The sequence below is a fragment of the Atta cephalotes genome (genome assembly GCF_000143395.1).
Source record: "Atta cephalotes unplaced genomic scaffold scaffold00100, whole genome shotgun sequence".
NCBI classification, from domain to species: Eukaryota; Metazoa; Arthropoda; class Insecta; order Hymenoptera; family Formicidae; genus Atta; species Atta cephalotes.
The window spans coordinates 268,496-277,565 of NW_012130164.1; the positions used below are offsets into that span (position 1 = coordinate 268,496).

General features: G+C 28.5%; 1 pseudogene; it reads right to left on the bottom strand.

The window, feature by feature from the left end:
* Positions 1–7,239: 7,239 nt before the first annotated feature.
* LOC105624997 lies at positions 7,240–8,748 on the bottom strand (annotated as a pseudogene).
* Positions 8,749–9,070: the final 322 nt, after the last annotated feature.

Below are 9,070 nucleotides of genomic sequence, written 5' to 3' on the forward strand. Positions count from 1 at the left end.
CCAAACAATTCCTTTTATGTAATAAAAAAATATATATCTTAACGAAGATATATCTTAACGAAAAATATAATTTTTTTGTTATTATTACTTTTTATTTTTCCATCTCAATTTATTATTTACTGTTTTGCATACCTATATTCTTATTAACTACAATTAATTATTAAAAAACGCATCGCTTGTCAGTAAGATTTGAATCTACGAGATTTATATTTAGAATGATAGTTTAATACATTTACGCTGAGCTAATCGCATGCTTGTGATCGAGACATTGCCAACGTTATACTTATACTTTCTACTGTAACCATTCTTAATTTCATCCTTTGCTACCAGTTTAATATTATTAATATTTGAAGAGATTACATGGAAACGAAATAATATGCTGGTATTTATTAACATAGTTAGAAAATGATAATGACAAAGTGATTGTCTTCAGTCTCGAGAGATCGTCCGACCGTGGCGTGTTTTGTTTCGCTGCGATCTGAGTATTACATATTTTATTTTTAAACATGTGTGACCAGCTTTGACTATAATATAATTCTTATTCTTATAGTTTTTTTTTTAAGAAAAATGTTACAATAAATTATTATTTATGTAAATGTGATCAAATATATTATTGCTACACGGAAAAAAATATTTTGAATTAACTGGAATTGCGATGGAAAATGAACAATCCAGAATTCTAGTTGAGTTTATCAGATTTCTAGTTAAATTTAAATTGATAGAAGGTTAGATTCTAGTAAATTGAGAATTGATTATTTCAATCAGAATTCTGATAGATTTAACCAGAAATCTAGTAAAATTAATTAAAATTAATTAAAATAGATCGTTCATCATCCACCACAATTTCAGTTAATTCAACCAAATCTGTTTTTTCCAATATGTGTATAGTGTTGCCAAACATTTAGTGCAAATAATTACTTTTACAATTTTCTTTTTAATTTTGATAATACGTATAGTAAATTTGATCAATTAAATTTATAATTAGAAGTACAATTGAATGTGTTACTAATATATTGTAGTTACACACACACACACACACACACACACACACACACACACACACACACACACACACACACACACACACACACACACACACAACTATTTGAAAATGATTGGTTTTCCATTTTTTAAAAATATATTTTTTAGCTATTTATTGTTACCACATGTAAATACCCAAGTAGGAATTAAATACCAGCGAAGTATTGGTTCAATTTTCAGTATTTAGTACCGACGCGATATTGAATATCAGTACTGATATGGTATCTGAGAAATGCTAGGATGATAGCAACGGGTCAAGATTCATAATACAGTACTATTACAGTACAAGATGTACAGTATTGTAACAATACCAAAAATCAGTATATACATGTATCAAATATCGATATATTGATTCTTGATATTATTGATTCTTGATACAGTACGAGATTATTGTACAGAATGACAGCATCGTAACAACATCAAAAATGCATATCAAATATCGATATTGTTTCTATTACTACGGCAGTATGGGATTACATGGAAGTATATAGGACCGAAACAATACCAAGTTCAGTACAAATATTAATATTGATTCTCAATACTGTAATAATAATACTGTACCAAAAATCTACAATATATATCTACAATCTATACTATTTAATTTTAGATAATATAAATAGTATAGATTTTTTTGGTACAGTATTATTATTATTATAGTACAGTATTATTATTATTATAGTATTGAGAATCAATATTAATATTTTTGATACTGTTTAGATCTGAAGACTTATTCTTAAATATCATATATATGAAAAACTATAATATATATTATATAAGTATACTATATGAAAAATTACAAACTAACAAAAAACTAATAAGTTTTTTATAGATTCCTTTAATTGAACAATTTAGAAATATATGATAATAATAAAGTACAAGCGATAGGAATCAACGCTGGTTATCAATTAGCGCAATTTATGTTGTCTATACTTTATGTTATTATCACATATTTATAAATTATATCATATGATTTTCCGTATTTGTCATGAGTAAGGCCTCAGTATTGCATAATAAAAATCTGAAATTAATTTCATAACTGTTTATTAATAAGAGTTATTGATACTGCAATATAAATTTCGAATATACGCGCAACTATATTAGAAGAATATAATAAATAAACAAGCATTGTGCATTAAAATATTTATTTTATTTATTATTGAAACATATTGTAAATATGTATATTATTACCATTAAACATAAACCCTTGAAATACTTTTTTTATACGTATAAAAATGTTTACACATTCGTATTTGTCTTGTTTGCATTGTCTTTCTCAGATTTTTCTTTATGGATTCCGCATCGATCAATTGCTCCAAAAAAATCAACAGCTTATGAATGAATTAATATTTTTTTCCTCCTGAATACCAAATTTATTTATAAAGATCTCTCTATAAATAATTTTTATATTATAAAATATATTAGTTTGTAGAATAGAAATAAACAAAAGAAATAAATAAGATAAGATTAAAACTTAAAACACAATTAAATATGGCATTTTTCATTCAATGAAGAATGCCATTATTCGAAACGAATCTTAATGCTCAAATCTTATTTTGCTTATACAATTTAATAAAAGCGATATTATTATTCTGCTCATATAATGCGTTTTCGAATCAAAAAATTTTTGACGCACGATATGCAGAATCAGAAGGTATATAAATTCACATAAGTAAAATATTTGAGCACTAAAATTTGCTTCGATCGAATATGGCATTTCGAATATGGTTTTTTCATTTATGTGTTTGAATATAAATAAATTTTAAGTAAATATATATAAATAATTAAATAATTACATAAATTGTAATAAGATGTGTATTCATAGTAAGCTATATATCTTTGTTTTACTAAAATGCAGTTTCTTATTTTCATTTTTTTTGTCGACCAAATGAAGTGAATAGTATTTGAATATTTTTTGACATTATCGTCAATATAGTATCATGAACCGCCTTTTTATATGTAGAAACTACGCCAACATATCTTTCAAATAACGAGTGCTTATTATAGTAAACGAATGTTGAAAAAATGATTAAATTCATTATAATTATGATTGCAATTATCACATAAAATGGTTATTTTATTTATCATACATATTTTTATATTTTACTATATTAATATTTGAAATTATCATAATTTATAGTACAATTTTTGTACGGGTTGATAGAACTATACATAATTATTGTTAACATTATAGCAATATAAATATAAATGTATATATAAAGCAATATAACTATAAAATGATGCTCTTAACTATGCAATTATAATCACAAATACGATATACTTTTCTCTTAATATAAAATGAGTATAAAGAAAGTGGCATCAATGCATATGCTTGGCTCCGCCATAAAGGGTCCTTACTATTAATTAGAAAGAAAACAATGTTAGAGAAAGAATAGGTTAAGATGAGAAATTGCCATATAGGACAGATATAGGATATAAAATGGTGACTTCCGGCTAATTGACATCACGCTCTTTATACCTACTATTCGAGAATTTTGCGTGATTGGTGTTACGCAAAGACGTAAAGAATGAACTGCGCAATCCGTGTGTCAAAATGGTCAATAAAAGTAAGCGAAAGGGACCATAAAAGACGGCCATCTCTATCTCTTTTCATTCAATGGTGTAATGGGAAAAAGAATGAGAGAGAGATTGACCGTCATCTTCTATGGTCCCTCTCTCTCATTATTGTCGACTGTATTTAAATACTAGTTAGATATGGATTGCGCAGTCCATTCTCTATAGGCGAGTTCAAGAAGCAAAGCATGCTAGATATGCTTGCTGAGCGAATAAGCATAATTGGTTTTTACCTGGATCCAACCAAACATGTTTAATTGCTTGGTGAATAGACAACTTTATCGACTTGAACGCGCCCTATGTCTTTGGTGCCACGTAACTTATGCCTACACAATGGTGGCACTAATATCGAACTCTGTTCATCCAGTGCGAATGGGCGAATAATAAAAGTAGTACTGACTTCATTTATTTACTTTTTAAAATATAAAAAAGAATCTATATTTTTTATACTTAGAAAATTCAAAAAATATTTTTAGAATATCAAAATTGTAATTAAGCATTTTAGAAATATTAAAAGTATATATAACCTTTTGTTATATTTTTAAAAAAGAAAATTCTAAGGGGGTTATGGCTCCCCTCTGCGAATCCGCCACTGCCATATACAATATGTGCTTACATGATGTAATTCGGTAATTCTTAATAAGGAAGAATAATTCAGTAACAAGAAAGAAAGAACTTTACAGAAAATTAAAATAACATTTATCATATAAATAAGTAACAAAAATATGAAAATATCTATTGCTATCAATGATAAATTTGATATAAGTAACAAATAAGTAAAAAAAGAAAGTTTTTATTCTTAAAATGCTACTAGTTAATTTTTTGATAAAATATTTATAAATAATATACGAAGGTAGTTTGAAAAGTCCGTGAAAACTATTTAATTTTTCGGGATAAAACTTTTTTATTTTTCAATGTAGTCTCCTTTTAGATTTATACATTTCGTCCAATGCTGCTCTAATTTGTTAATCTCTTCCGAATAATAGGATTGGTTCAACTGTGCAAAATAAGCATTTCATTTCCGCAATCACCTCCTGATTTGAATAAAATCTCCCGCTAGCCATTTCTTCAAATTGAGGAACAAGTAATAGTTCGAGAAAGCCAAATCTGAAGAATAAAAGGGATGCGGAACGAATTGGAATCTTAATTCCATCAATTTTGCGGCGACAACTGCAGAAAAATAAGCTGGTGTATTGTCGTGATGGAAAAGGACTTTTTTGTAGACCAATCGTGAATGTTTTTCTTGCAGCTCGATTTTCAAACAATAATAATGATGAATAATAATGAATTCCAATAATAATGAATAATATATCTGTAATAATTTTGTCCTGTTTCATATAGTCGACGAAGATCTTTGTGAATCCCGATAGTTGCCATAACCTTCCTTCCCGGCCGAAAGAATGATCTTTGTCTTCTTTGGTGCAGATTCCCTCCTGGTAACCCATTGTTTAGACTGTTATTTTATCTCTGGCGTGTAGTGATGTATCTATGTTTCGTCCACAGTGATGAAACGACGCCTAAAGTCCTGTGGATTCCGCTGATACGACTGCAAACGATCTTTGGAACACCTCACACGATTTCATTTTTAGTCAACTGTGAGCAATCACGGCACTCATCTTGCGAGTAACTTTTTCATGCCTAAATGTTGATGCAAAATATTATGTATTCATTCAATCAAGATGCCCTATCACTAGCAATCTTCATTCTTCTATTATCCAACATCATATCATGAATTTCTTCAATGATTTCTGGAGTAGTGGCCTCAACAGGACGTCCAGAACGTTCAGCACTTGTGATCATATGGCCACTCCGAAATATTTGAAATCATTTATAAATTATTCTAATCGAAGGTGCAAATTCATCATAATGTTTAGCATTCTCTTTAGTCTCCTGAGGCGATTTGCCTTTCATAAAGTAATGTTTGATCAACAGAGCTCGGAGATTCTTCCAAGAGATGCTATTAACTGAAAATAACCTTAATATAAATCCATATTGCCATCTCTGTAACTTTGATACGAATTTTTCAAACCACCCTCGTACTTACAAATATTTTTTTGATTGAACAATAATTTCTTGTTGAAATTCTATGAATTTATATTCTAGGATATATTCTTAAGAAATTAGACTTCTAGAAGAAATTAGACTAAGAATTAGTAACCCAGTAAAGAGAATAGATTAAAATAGATTAAAATTTTTTTTAATGCGTACTTTAAATCCATGAAAATGGATTGAAATGGATTGGATCTGAGCTAACACTAGTTTAATATTGGAAAAAAAAACATTTATATTTAAAGGTTACAAATTTTATTCCTAAGATATTTATAATAATTATGCCTGAAATTAACTATTTTAAATGGTATTAAAAAATGCATCTTAATAGGATTTGAACCTCATCTAAATTATGAATTTTCTATGTTATCCACTGTATCACTTCTTCTTGAATGTGTTATTCATTCTCTACTTCAATTACAACCAGAGCTAAACCAGTGCACGAAAGTATATAGATATAATAAAAATATTATCATTTAACAAATATAATAAAATATAAACAATTTATATTACAATGAGACAACATGGATAAGTATCGGATAATCTAATCTCGCTTGGCCGATGTCATACGTGTGATCAGCGTAATATTCGGGCTGTGTTCGACTTGATTTGTTCAATCAAGCATTCATTTTACTTCTAACCAAAAAGAAATAAAAAAACATAGCTCAATTATTTTTACGTTACAATTTTTTTTGAAGTTAGTTGGATTAAGACGAAAAATTTTCTATTTATAATTTTGATTATTAATTTAAGTAGCATTTATGGTTTATTTTTAAATAAAAAACTTTTTTTATTCAATTAGCTTGAAAAATTGCATTTCTTATTCAGAATATTGAATTGAGCAGAACCCAGCAAACGAGAATGGATTAAAATGGATTAAAATTTTTTTCTATCCGAATGCGTATTTTAAATAGCGAATATATTTTTTTATTTAATTAGATTCAATTGGATTCAATTGAATGCAATTGAATTGAAAAACTGCATTTCCTATTCAAAAATTTTGAATTGAACAATATTCACAATTGTGTTTGTGTGCACAGAAAAAGCTAATATTATTTTTAGATTGAAAGGCATACAGATATGCTCCATGCAATTCCTATAAATGAATAAAAATGCATTCAGAATTGAAAAGCATTCATTTTAACATTCGTGAATCAATATTTCTGAAAATTTGAATCCATTTCAATTCATTTCAATCTATTCTCGTTTGCTGGTATTCATTCTCGTGTGATCGTATTCACGAGGCACATAAATGATTTATTTTTTAATTTAACTGGATTGAAAAATTGCATTTGCTATTCATAATTTTGAACTGAGCAATATTCACGATACACACAAAATACTATAATATTATTTTTAAATTGAAAAGCATAGAAATATACTCCATGCCATTCCTATAAATAAATAAAAATACATTAAAAATTGAAAAGGAATAGACATTTGTTTCACGCAATTCCTATAAATGAATAAAAATGCATTCAGGATTGAAAAGAATTTATTTTAACATTCATGAATCTGTATTTCTGAAAATCTAATCCATTTCAATCCATTCTCATTTGCTAGAAATGCTATCGAGTTCTAATCTCTATTATATTTGTCATTTCTATGTTGAATATTCAACCAAAATCTGTCCTTCGTTAGCAAATTTTTCTCGCTAAATTTAATTGACAGAGTTTTGGCGCACTGTTTCAGTTCACATCGTGCTAGTAAATGAAATAGCATGACTTTGATCATCAATAAACTGAATCTTCTGCCAATGCACATTCTCGATCCTAATCCAAATGGAAAATAAAATGAAGATCCATAATTATTGTCCTGATTATTATTTAAAAATCTTTCTGGACGAAATTCTTCAGGATTATCATAATATTTTTCATCATGATGAATCGCATACAACGGAATCCAAATAATCATGCCCTTGTTTATAGTGAAAGACTTCTCGCCCGGCAATGCAGGTGACAATTTATAAGCTTTTCCACACACTCTTTCTGTAACAGATTGTGAAAAAAGTCTGAGAGCTTCCTTTATTACTGCATCTAAATATTTGAGTTTATTAACAGCCTCGTAAGTTGCGTTTCCATCCGATTCGTCCAAGAGCTCATCTATCTCTTGTCACAATTTAATTTGAACACTTGGATTAGCTATGATTTGGTATGTTATAAAGGACATCACGCTTGAACTAGTTTCAAAGCCAGCGAAATAGAAAGCATAGGCTTGCGCGACAATATCGTCCACATCCAATTGTATTCGACCCTCTTTGCCTCTATTATCCAACATTAATTGTATCATATCTAAACGTGAAATGTGTTCAGCATCGCGAATGGCAATCTCTTCTTTATCCTGCTTTCAAAATATTTCATTTTTTGATTATTTAAAAGTTTTATATTAAGTATTCGTCCGAGCTTCGAAAAGACTCTAAAAATACTTTATGATGAGTATTGCTGATACATAAGTTATATCTTTGCCACAAACATAGAACTTATTTGTCGGATCTCTTATAGAATAGAATCGATCTTCATTCCGTAAATATAAGGCAATAACATCGTTTGTATATCTATCGAAGATATCTTTCATATTAACGTCGCTTTTATCTGCTGATAGTGTTCATCAATTTAGCAAAATCCGCAGCATGTTTCGACATCAAAGAAAACATAATCTTCATCTTACTGAATGTAAAAAACGGAGATAGTAGGTTTTTTACATGTCGCCACTTTATGTTTTGTAAGCCAAACAGATTCTGTGAAAGTATATAGTCATTAACATCAACGAAAACAGAATTATTGGTAAACGAATCGAAATTCTTGATGATAACATTCTTGATTACTTCTGGATCACGGAGCATAATAACTGGCTTCGTTGTAGCGTAGAATCCAATGTATTTTGCATCTCGATTCAGATTGTATATTTTTCTTGTGAAATTGGCAAATGACATTCGGCAAAATATAATTGTACCATGACACTTAGTATTGGAATAGATGGTAAATGGATAATATCATGTCTTTTAAAAAAATTAAACTTTCTGAACAGATAATAAATAATAAGAACACTAATCACGATTGACAACACTGAAATCGACCAGTATTCCATGATAATTACTCGAAAACTTTATATTTTATGAGAATTAGAATGATACTTATTAAAGTTCAATAAAACTGTTCGCGAAAGTGATTAATGAAATAAATAGCAGGCTAGCAATGTTGTTGATATCAATATCTAGAAGCGACTGTCTGCACATTTCCAGCACCTGTTTTATATTTTTACATTTTTTTTTAGTAATTAAATGCTCTAATTATACATCTAGCGTAAGTTCTTCTAATCCTAAACTCTGCATAAGTGATAGTGCGAGGGGGGAAACTACGGAATAAGAGAGGGAAAAAATACGTCTAGATAAGGGGGGAGGGAGGAAAGA